This window comes from Artibeus jamaicensis, unplaced genomic scaffold (assembly GCF_021234435.1).
Source record: "Artibeus jamaicensis isolate MK-2021 breed Jamaican fruit bat unplaced genomic scaffold, CSHL_Jam_final scaffold_2172, whole genome shotgun sequence".
Taxonomy (NCBI): domain Eukaryota; kingdom Metazoa; phylum Chordata; class Mammalia; order Chiroptera; family Phyllostomidae; genus Artibeus; species Artibeus jamaicensis.
The window spans coordinates 1,286,565-1,305,593 of NW_026522031.1; the positions used below are offsets into that span (position 1 = coordinate 1,286,565).

At 51.3% G+C, this 19,029-nt stretch overlaps 1 protein-coding gene and 1 long non-coding RNA gene across 8 annotated transcripts in view; one reads left to right on the plus strand and one right to left on the minus strand.

The window, feature by feature from the left end:
- Positions 1–19,029, minus strand: part of HIPK2 (homeodomain interacting protein kinase 2) — a 158,884-nt gene that overhangs the window by 104,486 nt on the left and 35,369 nt on the right. The gene's annotated exons all lie outside the window — the stretch shown is intronic.
- On the plus strand, positions 3,319–8,389 carry LOC119044396 (uncharacterized). The gene is made up of 5 exons (XR_008389974.1): positions 3,319–3,719; positions 5,383–6,024; positions 6,170–6,314; positions 7,260–7,408; positions 7,729–8,389. It is a non-coding gene; the product is annotated as an uncharacterized LOC119044396 (long non-coding RNA).

Here is a 19,029-nt window from a genome sequence, read left to right on the forward strand (position 1 = left end):
GGGTTGTCTTCACTAACTTTTCCTGGTAAGTGTATGTATCAGTAATTTAATTCATCTAGAAGGTATTATTTCATACCAACGTCTCCCCCACAATTGAGATAACCTCAAGAAATCTGTAAGAGCTTGTCTCTCTAACGGTTGTGCAATTTATAACTGTGGTAATATTAGAAATTAAAGAAATCACAGAAAATGTACTAGGAAAAATAAGACAACGAGGGAGAGGAAGTTCTTAGAAGTGAAAGTGGAAACAAACACTGCGCATCTGCTAAGCTGCACTTCATAACCAACTCTTACGAGGGCACAAGGGAAGTTCAAGGTTTCTGTGCAGCACCAACCCAATGTCCGTGTCTCTCTGACCACCCCCACCCCCCGCACATGACCCAGGGCGGTATTTTTGACATTTTCCCTTTCACCCCATCACCCATCACCCTAGTCCGCCCTCTCTCTCAGAGGCCACCCACCCTCCGCTTTGTTCGGAAGCCTAAGGCCAGCAGCCCCGCTTTCCACCTTTATTCTCTTCGTTTCAAAACATTCCTGAATCTACACCGGCCACTATCCCCTCCCCAGTCTCAGAGGAAGCAGCGTCTCTTCTTCCCAGCACGACAAGTTCCCCAGTTCTCGTGATTCCTCCTTTCCATTTTCTCCCGAACCCTGTTCCCCTCACTGTCCTCTCTTTCTCTTACAGCCGTCAATCTCTCCCTGGTAACTGGGTCCAGCCCTTAGTAGTTATTTGATTAAGTCTGGCCAAATGCACGGAGCCTCCACCTTTGTCTTCCATGTGCACGGTGCATCCACACCAGTGCCCAACTCGGAAGGCCATCGTCTCCCCTTTTACTTCTTCTCGCCTGAAATCAATGGTCTGTGCCCCCTGTCCTTCCAGGTTCACTCCTTCATCCACCTCCTCCCACTCCTACACACGCACGGTGACACCATTCTTATTCTTAAGGCAGAACGACTTCCTAATTGCGGGGTCCAGTGGCCTTTGTTCAGCCCCCGGTCCTCCTCCTGGGTCTCTCTCCTCCCTGACCTCTGCAACACCTGACCCTGCCGACGACAGCTTCCTTCTGGGTGCTCTTGCCTGTGTCCCTGTGAGTCTGTCACCTCCTCCCCAGTGTCTGACTGCACACTGTGCCTGCTTCCTTTTCCTCCTCCTCCTTTAAAAGGGTGGCCCCTCCAGCATTCTGACTCGTCTCTCACGGGAAGATACCAGCCATTCAAACAGGTTAAACTGTCAGCCCTGTGCAGGCGACTCCCCCGTGTTCACCACTGGCCGGGCTCTCCCTCCTGCCTTCTAGTAACACATCTCTGCCTCCTGCGCCAGCAAACACTATCATCCAGAGCTCGACTCATTACTTTTACCTAAGAATTCAGCCCCTCTCATCCCCTAACCTAACATCCCCATTTCTGTCCATAAAATAGTCTCCTAGTCACTTGGTTCCAAGACAGTGCATTTCATACTCTGCTTTCTCTTCAGATCGTATAAGTTTTTCACCTTTTACAAAACAATGCATAGACCTTTGATGAAGAAGGGGCGAAGTCTTATTACCCTCTCCTTCAAAATCTCTCTGGTATCCATCTCTTTATTTCTGTTCTTGCCCCTGCTTCCATAGTTAGAACATTTATTGTGTTATTAGTTAGACCAAAGCAAGCGCAGACATCTGGTCTACCCAAGCACTCTTTCTTCCTAATTTGCCCATATTCAGCCACCAGATTAACTTTCCTAGAATATTCCTAAGCATGTCACTCCTCTGCCAAAAAAATTTTGGTGACTTCTCAGTGTCTAGAAAGTACACTGGAGGACTCTTTAATTCAACATCATCACGTTTTCATTTCAACGACCTTGTTGGCTTCATCTCCGACTATTCACCTTTCCCAACCAACCCCCAACTCTAATTGAGCTGTTTTACTGTTGCTAGACTGTCTCTTAAACTTCCTACCTCCACGCTCTCACGCCCCTCCTCCATCTGGCATGCCGTCACCGCTTCTCTCGACTTGTCCAGAGACGAGACAGTTTACATTGCCCCCCTTCCCAGACCTCTCCAACCCACAGAGATCACCCCCAACTCTCGGTTCCTACGGCGCTCACCATAGGTACCACCCATTCAGTCATGCAATGCCTTTCTGCCTTGCAAAATCTCGTCTCGTTTAATTGAATCCCTTCTCTTCTGTGCTGTTTAACTTTTTCCACATTGAGGTCATGATTTCATAACCAGGCCATATTCTGGGGTCCAACTGTGGTTTACACCTTCCTTGTCCTTGTGCTTCCCCCAGTATTAAACTGAGTTTATTTGTTTTACATGGTAGGCACTCAGTTGATGGAATAAAGTACTAACTGGCCTGGCCTCCAAGGCGATAGTCACAGGCACTTAGCAACCTGGACTCATGCTGGAAAGTCAAGAAAAACCTGCCAATACTTTTCATGCTAAACAACACTTAAAAAAAAAAAAAAAAAGTGAGAGCCCTGAATGGTGTGGCTCAGTGGACTGAGGGCCAGCCTGTGAACTGAAAGGTCGCTGGTTTGATCCCCAGTCAGGGCACATGCTGGGGTTGCAGGCTGGGTCCCCAGTAGAGGGCATGTGAGAGGCAACTGATCGATGCATCTTTTGTACATCAGTGTTTCTCTCCTTCTCTTTCTCTGTCCCTTCACTTCTCTCTGAAAGTAAAAAAATAAAAGCCCAAGGCAGAGGCCAGATGGCTCCTGTCCTGGAGTCGGTCGGCATTCAGGTCCATCTGCACTGCAGCCTGGACACGCTCTGACTTCCCAGCACCTGCTCTGAACCCCACCTCGAGCCTGACCCCCTGGCTCTGACGGAGCCTTCCTTTTCTGTGCGGACCCTGGACTCCAATACGGGTGACGGGACTGCACTCTCTGCACATCCCTCTGCTGACAAGACTGTGTCGGTTTGCTCAGCCAGAACCCGCACTTGACCTGCTTCTTCCCACAGCTCTTTTATTCAAGCCAACCTCCCCCTAATCCTACAACAACACGGAGAATGGTTCTTCCCTCATTATCTAATTCAACATCCATATGGCTCGAGACATTGCATGTGATACAGAAATGACCCATCCTTTGGCTTTTAGTAACTTATCACTGCAGAGGCAAAGCAAACAAGCCTCTTCTTTATCCTTGGTATCTCGATTGCCCCTAGGTCCCCAATCCTTGAGTACTTTTTGGGGGGGGGGCATCGGTCAGAGCAGGCAGCAGAAGAAACACACTGATGTTACATAAAGGAGGTGTGGTCCCATTTTCACTGCTTCTGAAGGATTTGGGCGGAAAGGCCAGGGTGTGGAAGTGGAATTTTACAGAGGGCATTATGACTTCCTGGGATGGCCGCCAAGGGTCATAAAACTGTGGAAATCGTCACCGGCTACCTCTGGTGACAGATGCCCGGGATCGGAGCAGAGGTTGCAGGACTACCAATGCCCTTCACCACACCGCTGTCTCAGCCTCGGGCGTGGCCGGCGTGGTCACCGGTCACCGCGGCTCCTCTCTGAGGCCAACAGCGCCCATCCCAAGGACCAGACGCAATTCCGATAGGGCCTCCTTTCTTTTCCAGCTTCGCTGAGATACCACGGGCGTGTGACGCCGTGAAAGGTTAAGGTCTCCGTGTGACGCCGTGAAAGGTTAAGGTCCACCGTGTGACGAGGAAGGGGAGCGCCTTTCTGTTTCCCAGCAGATCCATCTATAAACATGGATTGTGAAATGATGCCACAGTAAGGTGAGTTCACACATCCGCTAGCTCACGTAATTCCCTTTTTTTTTTTCTGGTGGTGAGAACATTTAAGAACCACACTCTTAGCAACTTTCAAGCGTTAATACAATATTGTTAACTTACAGTCCCCATGCTGTATATTAAATCCCAGAACTTACGTATCTAATAACTGGAAGTTCGGTAACACGGCCTTATTATCATGATTCTGTAGCAGAGGTCATTTTGGTCTGGGAAGCAAATTATTATTATTACTACTTAAAAAATCTCTAAAATACCTCCTAAGGAATAAAACACTGCAGGTGGTTGCGTAGCTCATTCTTAAAATAATCTGGTTGTTTGGCAACAACCAAACTTATGTGCAAATGTTTCTCCTTGGGAGTATTTTTCTGGAACGATCCAGCCCCGCATCAGTCTAGCTCTCGGTGAGTCAAACCCTCGCCTTTTGCATGCCAACATTCCCATCCCTGCAGCCGGGGCCTGGGGACAAGGAAGGGGAGCACCTTTACGGCTCCCACTCGCGTTTCTGTCCGCAGAGTGACCTTTGTATTCGTCAAGGCCTGCTCCCCTCCTGATCTACCCCTTTTCTCTTAAGAGGCAGGGGCTTAACGCACATTTTCAGCTTGGTCCTATGGCAAAATCTCTGTTGTTTCTTAGCTCATCTCTGCCCTTCCTGTTGGGCTCCTTGGAAGACGGTGGATGTTGAGCCCGTAGGGAGTGAGGGTGGGAGGGACCCAGGGAATCACTGCAGGATTACCTGTGGCTATCACACCTGCTCCTCTCAGGGGTCACCAGACCCAGACGGGTCCACAGAAGTCTATATAACCTCCCAAGGTAATGCCTGACAAGGTGTCCCTATTCTCACTCAGCAAGTCACCACAACCTGGAACTAAAGCTTCTAAAAGTCTGCGTGTCACCTTGCCACTCTGTTTGAATTGGGTCAGAATCACAACCTTGAATATCAGGGGGGCCTTGCATGCTTTTTATTGTGACCGATGCAAGTTTATGTGGATGTTGTAAAAATGATCAGCAAAAAGCATTTAAAAAGAAATTTATGAAAATTGAAGACAACTTATACAACTGTATGTAATAATTCCTCCTTGCATTTGGCAAATGAAAAACAGCTCCTATTAAACTGACATTAAAGTATACGCTTTAGGTAGCAGAACTAAAGCCCATTATTTAAAAGAAGTCATTTCTTTCTTGTTACCACAAAGACGACAGACTGTCACTTTTGTGCCCCAAACAAATCCAGGTTCCCCAGCTACTTAGGGTGCATTTCAATGGCCTGTATGCTAACTGGCAATGAAGGTGGTTGACCTTCTTTTGGCTGTTTTATTCAAACACTCATTTTACATTATTTTTTTTAAATGCATGTAAGTCTGCATTTCAAAGCACTATTTTTAAAACATTTGCCTTCTAGACTTTATCAAAGATGCCAATTATGCCCATAAAGTGCTATTGCACTTGAGTTCAAGCCTGATTCCTCAGGATTCTTGATTCCCTGGATTTCATTTTATTATAAAGATTTTATTTATTTACTTTAGAGAAAGGGGAAGGGAGGGAGAGAAACATCAATGTGTGGTTGCCTCTCCCATGCCCCCAGCTGGGGACCTGGCCTGGACTCTTGTGCTCTGACTGGGAATTGAACCAGCAACCCTGTTGTTTGCAGGTTGGTGCTAAATCCACTGAGCCACACCAGCCAGGATTGGATTCCCTGGATTTTAAAATCGTGAGCATGTACTATGTCCCAGGCTCTGGGCCCAGATGTATTGTGGATGGGTGAGCACACATCTGACTTGGTCTGAGACGGTCTGGAATCACCGGCGTTCTGCCAGCTCAGTTAGTAGGGGCACCCTGTCCATGGTCCTTCTCAAAGGGGTCCTAGGAAGTCAAGTGCTGGGCTTAGGCTCCTGCATTAAGTGAAAAACAAAAAAACAAAAAAAAAAATAAAACAAAACAGTTCCTGAGCCAGAAGTTCAAACCTGGGTCATTCTGTGTGCCTCTCTGTCTTAATGGTTTAATGAGAAATTCTTTTTTAGGGTTGAGAATAATTTCTCCCCCTTAAAAAATAGCTTAAAAAATCTTCATATTTTTGCTGAAGTCATAACTCCCATTTTAAAAAATGTCATCTATTAAAGGATCGGCTCATTCAGTTCTTTCCGTGCCCCCTTCCTTGCTTTGTTTCTTCATAATTTTATATTTGACAACGGAACGAAACGAGAAGTTGCTTCACAGCCGAGTGCACTCCCTTTGCATTCCACGAACCCCGCAGCTATCTCCTGGAAGATCAGACTCAGGTGAAACTCTGGCGGTGAGTGAGGGTTCAGCCACGATGGAAAAAAAAATGAAATAGAATTCAATTTCACTGAATTCTGTCGAAGCTCGAGAGAAGGAATTATAAGTAAAATAGTAGCACCAGTTTTACCAGTATAGAGGGTTTCATTTTGGTTTGGCAGGGTGAAACGGATCATCACTCCGAGTCCGGCTGTGTTATTAAAGGGCACACAACCAAGAACACCTTATTTAAGAGGCACCAACTTTCCTATTGCCTACAACCCTTTGGACACACGCTTCCGCTGAATAATGAGTATCCAATAGAAGGTACGGATTTTTTTCTTGTAATCAGGAACTCAGAAGGAAGAATTAATTCCCATACCTAACGGAATGCTGTCATTTTATATATCACATGATGTACATAAGACATAATACAATTATAGAATGTGCCAAAAGAAGTGTAAAAAATATATAAATATGCACCCGGATGGGTATTTTTAAACACCTAGAAAAGGGTTTGTCTGTATAACCCTTGATTAACACGTACAACATGATAATTTGATGCCCCTGGGAGCTAAGAGACATCAAAAAATTTTTTCATTCACATACAAAATATCCACAAAATTTAATGATAATCACCCTACTCGTCGAGTTTATATTTCATAAGGAGTACAAAATAATTTCAGGTTAGTCCATTTCTAAATGATACATTTCCAAACTACCGTAGGGTGACTGTCCAAGGGGCTTTACATCCTTCTCAGTCACAGCCTGTTTACCCACCAACTGTCTGTGTCACGCGTGTGGCGTGTCCCACCAGAGCACGGTGCAGGGTCAGCCGCAAGCTGCACGCAACGCTTTGGCCAAGGATGACAGTGACGACAGTGACGACGCCGCTGACGGCATCCAGGGGTTTCTGCACAGCAGAGACCGGGCTCGGGCAGAAAAGGAAACAGGAGGACATCCCAGACTTCGGCACCGCTCTAAAGAGCTTATAATCTCGTGGGGTGGCCAAATTCGCTGCAAGTTAAAAGGGACAGCCCGTAATTCGAGGCAACAGAAGCGCTCGTGTTGCCAGAGCAAACACAGAAGTTCGGGGCAGCAGTCACTCTGGGCTGCGGGCAGGCCGGGGTTTACAGAGGGACTGGGGGCGGAGCCACGAGGGGGAAGAAGGGGCATCTTTTGAAAGGCAGGAGACTATTCCAGATCCTGCTGAGTGGCTGTGAGTGGGTGAGGGTGGGGGACAGCCACCGATGACCTTGACCTGGTCCACAGGAAGCTGAGGCTCTGCTCGGGGCAGGGACAGAGCAGAAACGCAATCACAGTGCTGGGGTGGTGAGCAGCCACCCACCTGCGCTGCGCACCACAGCCTGCTGGTCCGGAGTTACTGCCTACTGGTGACTGGTGACCTGAAACTCCTGGAGGTAACTATTAAACACCTCCCCTTGGCCCTCGGCCCCCTGCCCCGCAGACAAAGGGCTGCTGTGAAGCCTTACCACCGGCACACCCACTTTCACTCCTCCGGCCTTCACATGGTCTCACCGACGGCCGAGACTGTGGGGCTTACACCCCACACTGGGGCTGCAGTGCATGTCCCATTTCACAGGCAAGGAAGCGGGGCTTGGGGAGAGGCTCGGCTTGGCCAAGGTCACTTTGCTATTCCTAGCAGGGCTGGGATTTGAACCGAGTGACTCCCAGATCTATGCTGTTCACCATTCTTCTTCTTCACTCTTGTGGTTCTCAGACCAGAAGCACCAAGCGGGGAGACAGGCACAGTGACGGCCACAGAAGAACGAAAGAGGCAGGGCTAAAGGGTGGGGCACCCGCCACTGCCTGCCACCTGGTAAAGCAACAGGCACCTGCAGCAAGGACCCTGAGTCGCTGACCATTTCTGTGTCCTCTGCTGCGATAACATGAGACACAGAACCGTTCCAAGCTGTCCAGTGAGATGAACGCACCCCTGAGAGAGGCACTCGCCACTCAGCTGCTGCACAGGCACAGAGGCGGGGGGCGAGGCGAGGAGGGTCTGGACTAGGGATCCGCGGAGGACACAGGAAGGAAGGAGCAGAAAGAAACAAGACTCTGCAGGGGAGGAAAGGCAAGACACGCCGTCGGATGGGGCGCAAGGGCCACGGGGAGAGGAATCAGGCACCGTACTTTTTGCCGTGTGTAGTGCACACTTTCTTGCCTGAATATTGGAGTGGAAATAAGGACGCACATTCTACATGGGTAGTACTAATTCTGTATCTATATAAATGTTTTTAATTGTTTTATGTATGCTTATGTGTTAAAACTAACTCTAGAAAGCAATAACGATATCCATATGCAAAATAATACCCTGGAATGTGATAATTGGTTTTGTTTCTAAATATAACTAAATAAAAATTGAATTAAAATGAAAGGGTTTTTTTTTTCCCCCCTGAAAGTTTGGGCTAAAAACATGGGTGCGCGTTATACACAGAAGCGCAGTGTACACGGCAAAACACCGTGCGTCTGGAGGCCTGGGGGGGCGGGGCTTCCTCGCTGGCGACAGGGCCAATGGGGAGTGGGGTTAAAATGCTGTTTATCTTGGGGGGGCTTGGGGAAGGGGTCATGGAATAGCTTTGAACAAGTGAATTACAAGCACTGGCAGGATGTTTAGGTGGAAATATTCAGTGCTCAGTCATTTACACTGAAACCGAGGCGAGGGATTGCTTCCTTTACCAAAGTTAAAGCGCCAGGAGCTGCTGGTTATTGACCATCAGCATCTAGTCCCCACCTGCTGCGTTGCGTCTCGAAGGCAGACAAACCATTTGGAAGAGAGAATGAAAATCAATAGGATGGGCTAAGCTCGCACAGGATTAACCAGAGGGGAGGAGGGCGCGGTGACCCTGGGCCAGTTCACGCATGAGGCCAAGGATAAAGGATGAAGCCACAATTACTGCTAAACCAAGATGAGCAGGGCAGACAGGCAAAAACACGAACAGACCAAAAAAGCCCTCAAATCAAAGGTTTATGCCCCAAAGAGACAGGGAGAGGAAATGTTGCCAATCTGAGAGCAGAGTCCAGCTGGAAGGGCTCTATTTTGGACAGACTTCATTTTAGGCCTCAGTAACAGACAGAGGAAGCGTTCTGTAGGTACCGGGGCAAAAACCAGCACAGGAGAACAGGTGAGAGGTCGAGCTGGACATGCTGGCCTGGTGGGGGCGCGGGGGGGGGGGGGTCGCCACCTAGCTGAAAACTGAATCCACGTGGGCGAGCCGTTTCCCGGGAGAATGGTGTCCAAAGTAGAGCAGATGGCCAACTGCAGTGAATCCTTGGGGACACAGACATTGTCGAATAGCATGGGGAGGACGGTAGAAGCCACAGGGAAAGGTCAAGGATAAAATGATGGCAACCACAATTAAGGAATTGATTCAGGAGGATGAGAAGGAGCCGGAGCCGCTGGCCCCTCCCCCCACAGGGTCCGGAGGAGGGAGGGAAAGAAGGGAAGAGAAACGAATGAATCACCTCATGCCCTCTGCTCTTCCAAGAAATGTGGTTCTCTTAAGGACTTTCAAAATCCTTTCTAGTATCTTTCCGGAATCTGCAAATGCTATCATAAGCTGTATTTTTTTTTTCAATTGAGAACACAATCCATGCCCTCCCATTTGCAGATTCCCCACTCGTTCGTCACTAGTTGAAAGCAGCCCCCTCCACGTTCAGAATCACTGCTCTCTCTGAAGGTTGCTAACCTCACCCCCAACACTGTCAGCCCTCTGCCGGGTTCACGGCTCCGTGACTCTGCCCGCTGCCCCAGACTGGGCCAGAATCTCCGTGGGTGGGCCAGCCTTTCACCGTAGCAGGTAAATACACGCAGGCCGTAAAGTGCGTATCTAGCGGCCACATTTCCACGTGTGGACCGGCCTGTGAAAACGACCAACTCACTGTCGACTCTGGTGAAGCAGAGAGCGATGCCCACATGACACACACAAGATTTTCAGGTGTTTTTTTTTTCTCTAGGCAATGGGTGGAACCAATGAAAACGAAACCACTCAAAGACTCCTTTGGAAAACAATAGCTGCATTAACTGAGGACCTTAATTATTAAAACAAACAAGCAAACAGGCCCCACCCTTCTACACTTAGGTGTATTCGTTTGCTAAGCAGGCTCAGGAAGTACCACAGACTGGGTGGCTTCAGTGACAGAAATTTGCTGTCCTGAAGTTGGAGAGGCCGGAATTGCAAAACGCAGGTGCAGGCAGGGCGGTGACAAGGCCGCGTCCCAGGTGTGCAGGTGGCTCTTCTCTCCTGGTGGCTCTTACATCGTCTGCCCCCGTGTGGGGGTCTGTGCCCCTCCCTGTCTTAGCGAATCAGGGCCCACCCTGAGGACCGCGCTGTGGCTTGACCAGCTCCGTGGCTTGACCCTATCTCCAAATAAGGTCACACTCTGGGGCACGGGGTTAGTGACGCAACAGAGGAGTTTTGGTGGGGAACACAATCCAACCCATCAGAACAGGTTTAAGGAAGCTAAAAGCATTTGACGACTGCATAGTTTTCTCAGGATGTACAGTTCGTGATGTTCCAAGAGAACAGTCTTCCTTTTTCGCTCCCCAGAGATGAGACGTCTCATTTTGTGATTTCCCTTTATCTCGCCTCAAGGGCCTAGGAGGGCATTTCAATTAGTCAGATATGGAAACCGGCGAAAGCCAACGACGAGTCTGAATTAAATTCTGCCGAAGTTTACTTGACAGCACTTCTGCAAGAGGCCAGGCAGGCTTGAATCTAATACATATCAAGGAAGAATTGTAGTCACATTGGCATAAAAGGGAGTAAGCGGTGACATGTTAATACCACCGGGATAGGAGGGAGCAAACCAAGTTTCTAGCTCTGATTCTGAGGGTGTCGAACCCTGCTCAGGTAGGACTCGAGTGACTGGAACGACAGAGATGTCGTGGGCCGGTACGGGATGGGGCGGGGTCGGGCGGTTTCCTTCCGGGGGCCCACCTTGGTGTTAACTAAAGAGGCTCAGGCCCCCCCTTTCTCATGTGCCCCCTAATTCTTTTTCATCTGTTAGTCCAAAGTCTGGAGAGGGGATTACATTTTGCGACCTGGCATTGTCCTTCTAAATGAGGATCTCGAGAAGATAACCTTATAAACAAAGTAGGAGGGATGAAAAAGGTGAACACCCACACACTACAAAGAGAAAACCAGCTTTGCTTCTGGTTTCGGCCCAGAGGGATTTGATGGAATCCAGGTTTTTCAAAGATCTAAAAGGTCGCTCACTCTGTCCCCGAAATGTTCTAAAGGAGGTGGTTTAAGTTTCATCAGTATTACCTTTCAGGTGTTCGAGTCACAAAACTTTAAATAATTGTTTTAAAATATTTATTTATTTTTAGACAGGAAGGGAGGAAGAGAGGGAGAGAAACATCAATGGGTGGTTGCCTCTCATGCGCCCCCTACTGGGAACCTGGCCTGCAACCCAGGCATGTGCCCTGACTGGGAATCAAGCCAGAAACCTTTTGGTTCGCAGGCCCACGCTCAATCCATTGAGCCACACCAGCGAGGGCTCGAGTCACAGATCCTTTAAAAAGCACTGGCCCCAAACCTGCTGGCCACTCCCTGCCTCTGGCATCCCACACCCCTCCACTCACTACTGTTTCAAAATCACGACTGACAACCTCAGGAAGGAGCAATCTGGAGCTGGGACTGGGGAGGGATGCATCGGCAATGCCAGGTGAGCCTCGGGTTGAAATTTCCTATCTGTTGACAGAGTCCAAATCAAGGCAGAGAATCTGGTAGGCTCTTTTTCTATTTTATGCAGAAAAGAATGAGCTATTCTTATCCCGGTAAAGGGAAATGATGTAGTTTACACAACCCTTCCCCACCCCATGCCCCACCCACAACGGACTGGCCTCTGCAGCCTCCTCAAGGTTTTCCTTCAGCGACGTTTGCATGCTCAGAATCAGAGCTGGAAATCTTCCACTCTGTCCCATTTTGGTGTTCTTATTACCATGCCACTGGCAACTCTCCTTTATACAAAAAATAAAATGTAAATTCTGTTCCTCTGAATTATTCTATCACTCTGTGTAAACTCTAAGTAAGAGACCCCTCGAGATAGGTTGGAGTTCTACCCCCCCTCCCCCCGCCTCCTGTGAATGTGACTTTATTTGGAAATAGGGTCTTTGCAGAAGTATGTAAATTAAGGTGAGGGCGTCAAGGGAGTCTTAACCCAACATGACTGGTGTCCTTATAGGAGGAAAGATGCAGACTTACACAGAGGGAACTCGGTGTAACGATGGAGGCAGAGACTGGGGGGCGAGGCTGTAAGCCAAGGAGTGCCCGACACCACCAGAAGCTAAGAATCCAGAAAGGACTCCACCCAGAGTATGGGTGGGATCATGGCCACTTTGACTTTGAACTTCTAGCCTCCAGAACGGTGAGAGGGTACCACCTGTTGTTTTAAGCCACCCAGTTTGTGGCACTTTGTTGCAGTAGCTCTCTGAAGGTGAGATACTTTATAACATAACTCAGGATGTAGTTCATTGAAAAGACATGTTTGCACTCAAGCTGGGAGGCAGTATTTGTAACCATTGCAGAGTCACGCCCGCTAAGTGGCAGGCTGCCTTTACGGCCAGTCTCTGCCGCCTCTAGGTTGCAAAGCCATAGACGTGTTCCCGGTCTGACTCCCACAGCTTAGTTCCAATTCCTGCCAGGGTGCTAAAGATCTCCTCTCTCTTTCCTTTTTAAAATTCTTACCCAAGGACATTTTTTTTTCATTGCCTTTAGAGAGAGAGGAAGGGAGAGAGAGAAGCATCGACTGAATGTCTCCCATACATGCCTGGACCGGGGATTGAACCTGCAATCTAGGGACGCGCCCTGACTGGAAACTGAATCCGCAACCTTTCAGTTACGGGACAACACTCCGATTAACTGAGCCGCACCCAGGGCAATGCCTCCTGTCTTTCTGTAAATTGATTTGTTCATCGTGACCGATGTGTAACTTCAAAATTTCTCAGGAAAGCATATGAGAGTTTAGTCTGTCCTCACGAGCGACAGTGAAGGAGTCCGGAGGGCACTTCCCCGGACCCCCTGTGTCTAGACCGAGGCCACTCTCCGTGCCGCACAAAGAAAGTGTGTCTCGGGCCGAGGCCCGCCTGCCTGTGCGCGGCTCTCCGGCCAGTGCCTACGGGCCGCCCCTTGCTCTCGTCTTTATGTATTTCTTGAACATTTCTCTCTTCTATCTGCAAAGGAAACTTTGCAAAAGGTGTCACGCACACCCAGTGATGCCTGTGACGCCTGTCCCCTGGGCCCTCTTCAAGTCCCCAAGGCCTTCCACCCTCCTCTGAAAGCAGTCACAGAGCCTTTCGTGGATTTAAATGGCACCTGCTGTTTACCACAGTAGCGGTACATTATCGCTCCTTGTTCCCTGGAGAATTTTTTCATTGCTCTCAGCGGCCGTTGACTGACATCTGATGACACTCGATTAGAGGTGACCGTGGGAGAAGACAGGAGGGCCCCACCTCCTCCAGGGTGAAGGGAAGGAGGAAAGACGGACGGGGGTGCTGGCAGGGAGGAGGGGAGGGGCAAAGAAAAGAAGAAAGATGGGAAACAAGTGAGAAAGCAGAAGCAAGTGAAACTGTACTGGGGGCACACTCGGAACCACCCAGGAACGTTGCGAAGTGCTTTGTGAACTGCGAAGCGCGGCAGACACGCAACGGCGGTCTCACCGCCGACACCTGGGCGGGTGCCCGTGCGTGGACGCCGCCCGTGCGTGGACGCTGAGGATGGGAAAGCTGGCTGGTGTGCAGCGGCCTGCGGACCCCCGGCAGCGCGGCCGGCGGCCCGTTCTCTGCTGTGCGTACTGAGGCGGGTTCTTCGGTTGTTGCAGGGGCACTTTTGTGCTGCGAGTCACCGTCACCCAACCAGTACTGGTGTCGCTTCCCAGCAACACCGGTGCCGGGCTGTCACACCGCTGCGGGTACCGGCTCTCACAGGGGAGCGCCCTCCTAGGGGGTGCAGACGGCCGAGATGCCTGCTGCCTAACCTGCAGGGAGGCGTCTGGGGACCCAGACGGTCTCCAGCTTAGCAGTGGCCCCCGCTCTGGGAGCTGTCACCTCAGACTGCGTCACAGGTGTGGGCTCCGTCCCCAGCTGGCTGCATGGTGTCGGCCCCTTTGTGCCTCAGTTTCCTCATCGATAAAGTGGAGACACTAACTCATAGGGTCCTGGTGAGGACGACGTGAGTCAGTGCCCACAAAGCTCTGAAAGCTGAGTCTGGCCTGGAGTTAGCCCAAAATAAGTGTTCCCTGAAAGAGGCGGTGAGGGAGGCTGGCCAGCCTGGCAAGGGCCGGCGACCATGAACCGTGGACCGTGGCCGGTGGTCTGGCTCTTGGAGGTGGGACCCTGTGATCACGGAACTGCAGCACAACGCTACGTATGGCTGGCTCTTGCAAGGACGCGACCTGCACTTCCTGAACAATTGGACAAAGGAGACAGGAAAACAATGAAATGGGACATGATCAGTCATTACTTATCTCAGTGCCATCCCTTCCAAGAAAGGCCCGTTTGCTCAGGAAGTAGCCTCCCAGTGACTCCGAAGGGGACGCCCAGAACCCACAGGGGCGGCAGGGCTCTCGCAGACTCTGCATTTTCCCTGCTTCGCCACAAAAACACATGCCCTGCGCCTCCACTAGCCCTGGTTGCGATCGGGACCCCGCTTCTATGCACAGTGTGCCCACTGAGGGTTGTAGCTACTGTACGAACCAGGACCTCAGCTTTTTGGGTTGCACATGACATCAGTTAAAAAAAACAGAATGGTCCTGATACATGTGATGTTTATTTTTAATAAATTACATAGGTACTAGTTTACTACTGTAGTACATTTGCTACAAATACACAAGTAGATGAGATAAAATATATATAGTCTACTATTTTCTTCTGAAGCCCAATCAGTTGTCCTGAGCCCTTCACTTTGAAAATCCTTCTATGACGCAAGTAAAGCAAGCTGAGGAAGGGAGGGTTAGTCTTGGCCATCTGATAAACAGCGAGTGCTGCCCTGGCTGGTGGGGCTCGGTGGGCTGGGCATCGTCCTGCCAACAGAAAGGTCGCAGGTCCAATTCCCGGTCAGGGCCCATGCCTGGACTGCAGGCCAGGTCCCCACCTGGGGGCATGTGAAAGGCAACCTATCAATGGTTCTCTCCCTCTCTTGCTCCCTCCCTTCCTCTCTCTCTACCAGTGCGACCACAGCGGCCCGCTGGGCTCTCCCCCTTTGCCGCGGTGACCGGTGCCGGCCCCGGGGGGTGGGGGCTCCTGAGCCTGGGAACTGAATGAGGGGAGAAGGGGCAGGGGCCCCAGCAGCCCCGGGTGCTCAGGGAGCATGAACATAAAGCAAACGTTGGTTGTTCCAAGCCCCTGCGACGGGAGGCGCAGTCCAGTCGGGCGGGGGGGGGGGCTGTTTGTTGCCGCGCTGCAACGCAGCCCATCCTGACTAGCACGGCCACGCTCCTTGGTGTCGCTGTCCCTTAACGAGCCTGAATTAGTGAGGCCGAATATAATTATATCTCAGCGCTCGGCAGGCATGCTCTCCCTTCAAAACTGGAGCACACGTTTTTGCAGACAACTTTAAAAATTCTGAACAGCCCAATCCCCGGCTCCCGCCCTCAGGCATCACCCCTGTGCCCTGTGAAAAACGCTTCCTCCCAGCAGGGTGTCAAGTGACGGCGCAGCTCTGAGCCCACGCCTGTTAGTGATTCCAGGGGTGCCCACACCAGTCGCCCCCGAGAACGTTCCTGAACTGGTGCAAAGTATCGGCTCCTCCACCACAAAGGCCGCCCGTTTGGTTTGGGAACTTGGAGACAGTGGCCTTCTGCTGACTAAAATGGGAAGCTGCTCTGCAAACTGATCGAGTGACTGCTGACCTCGGGCTGGGAGAACCGGCGCCTGCCCTACGTCACTGTTTTCTCGGGGTGGTGGTGGTGGGGGGGACGCAGCGTCTGCACCCTGCCCCGGGGCGTGACGCAATGGCGGCGTGCGTGGTACAGGATACCCGAGTTCTGACGTCACCTTAACCGTGGCATTACTCATCCTGAGCTCCCAAGCCTGGTGAGGCACATTCTGTACCCTCTTTATCACTGAAGTCAGCAGTGGGTTTAAAAATAAAGCCTGGCTCACACGGCTAGGGTACCACTGATACTAACTGCCCAGCAAACACCCTTCTGGACTCCTTACTTACAGAGGGCTGGAGACAGAGGTTCCTGGAACCGAGGCAGGGCATCTGTCACTCCCTGCCTAGGAGGTAAAGTCGTGCTGACCTCTAAACAGAGACCTGCGGATCCTAAGAGGGAATCCTCAGACACTCCACAGCCAGGGCTTTAGATGCCGTCTCACTCCTGACTCAAAAGTGATCAGTCTGAAATGTGATTGCGAGCGTGTACACACACGTGGGCGCGATCAGCTGCCGAATGTGCCAAAACGGAGGGGGAGGATGTTGCGAGAAGTGACGGCTGTCTCAGTGAAGTCTCTGAAGGACAGCCTGCGAGTTTCCGTTGTTGACAGGGCACTTCCCTCCAGATGCCTGATCGGGTCCTCTAGAGAGAACGCCCCCAGGGCAGAGAACGTTTCATCGGCATCCTTAAAAGCACAGAATGCCTGTTATTCAAATTCTGCGCTCAGTAAGCAAGCTCGGACCTCTTGCTGGGACTCCAGAAAGGACCTCCCTCCGAGTTAAGGAGGTAGCGCCCTCGTAGGTATGGTCTCGCTTTACATGACTCAGACTGACAACCCATCTTCTGTGCGTTACCAGGACTCCGCCCTTTGGGGCCTCACAATCCTTGAGGAATTTATGGAGCCAAGCTTCCAGATCTGCCAAGCTGAGGATTCCAGAGGCCACAGTGGGGATCTGGAAGTGAGCACGGGAGAGAGCACCCCGAGAGGAAGGAGGGGTGCACTGGGGCACAGAGGCTGGCGGACACACATCAGGGTTAGGGGGCAGGTCCACGTGCCTGGAAATCTACGAGACGTCTATTTTTCACAGGACCTGAAGTAGCCTGCAGACACAATATGAAATGCAACAGCTGGAGATGAAACTGGACTGAACCCGTCTGAAGGGGGTTGGAACGCAAGGAGAATAAAGACCCCTGAGAACAGCCGAGCACCCTCATAGGGGATTTGGAAAGACAGACTGGAGTGGAAAGTGAAGGAAGGGCCTTGAGTGCCTGGTGTCTGTTTTATCGATTCTATCGATTCTCGGGTGGGCAGCCAGGTATCACAGGAAGTGTTCGGGAGGGGAGCAGAGGCTCAGTCAGGCTTCCGAGGTGGCCGCCAGCTCCCCCCGGGGGAACACCCAGGAGATAACAAGGCCCTGCGTGAACAGTGGGGACGGAAAGCCGGGCCACAGACAAGAGTCTGAAGGAGCAACCTGAAGGCCTGGGCAACTGATGGGGGAAGGGAGAGGGCGGGACACGATCCTGCGATAATGTGGACATCACGGTCACAGAGGACAGGCGAGAAAACTGGTCCTTTCTGGTGGCCTCGCTGACTTGGAGTGGCAGAGGAAGGTGCACCCTGGTGTTCGCGGCCAGGCCAGCTGGGCTGTGCGCCCTCTGAACAAGGGGGTTGATGGGGGCGGGCAACTCTACCACCACCAGAAAGAGCTCGGCCACGCAGGTGACCAGGTGGACACAGCGCTTTCCCAAGGGGGCTGAGATGCCCGGTTGCCGAGGACACGAGTTGGCAAAGCCCCCTTCGAACTGCCTGATTCTCGGCGAGTCTGTCTCCAACAGGTCAAGGTTGGTCTGAAACACAAGCAGCTCTTGGACTGGTCCTAGGAGTCACTGATTTGTGACGGTGCCCTCCCGCCAAAGCTGGGACATAAAAACCTTTATCCTTGAGGGGCCCAGGAGGGACAGGGACCCTTACAGAGCCACAGGGTCAAGCAAAACAATTCAGCCAGTGAGGGGCCGGTTGTGACAGGTCAAGATGTTCGCAGGGAACATCCAAACGCACAGTGTCCAGCTGATGTCTGGGTGCAGCCAATGCTCTCTGGTCCTCCTGCAGCGTCAACACTCAGCTCCCTCAGCTGGGCTGAGCGGGCCGCCGGCTCAACTCCCGGTCAGGGCGCACACCGGGTGGTAGGCTCGGCCAAGACAGGGCGTGTAAGAGAGGCAAGTGGTTGATGCTCCCTCTCACACTGAGGTTTCCCTCCCACCCTTCTCCTCTTTCTAGAAATAAATAAATAAAATCTTGACAGAAAGGTGGTGAAGAGCAGAATGCCACTGCCCGCCCTGCCCTGCACACCCGGCTCTTGGGCCACTTGCCTGGTGGCCTTGACCCTGAAAGCCATGCCCCTGCCTTTCCTTTTTAATGAAGCTGAAACTGAAGCTCTCAGCTCCCTTTCCCCTCCGCGCAGATCCATTTCCCCTTCTTTCTCAGCTCCAACTCCGTGGCTCCCACTGAGATCCTCAGTGACTCTGACCTCGCTAAATGTCTTCCTCCTCCAAGAAATGGTGAATCAAAACAAAAGGTGACAGACAGCAGACATTGAATACATCCGAAGGGGCACATGGCAATATAAGGGAGGTACGAGCGTACGCCTGTCTGTTTCTTGTTTCCCAGCTTTTATTCCATCAGATGCTAAGACATTTGGGGAGGGGAGTAATGGAAGGGAAGCCAGCAGCCGGAGCCTGTTTTCACACTTATGCCCGTAACACCCCATGAAGTCACCAGGAGCAGCAGGAGGGTAAGTTCTGACACCAGCAAGTTCACGAGTAGAAACCACCATCACTTCCTCATTTCTCCACGCTGTGCATTCAAAGCAAGTGTGGCTGGAAACCACCACATGTCCAGACCGGAGGACAGTGAGCTGGCTCGGCCAGGGCCCTGGCGCTTGGGAATGTGGGGCGGGCGGCCTGGGGCCCGTGGACCAGGCCCCACACATGCAAGGTGCTCAGGGCGGGAAGCTCCTCCGTGCCCCTCGGTCCGGGGCCACGTGGAGTGGTTCCCAGCTTCGGGACCACAAACAGAAACCCACAAAGAACAAGATAAGCCTTTTTTTCAGTTGTGGGCTAAAACTTGGGAAGAGTTACCACC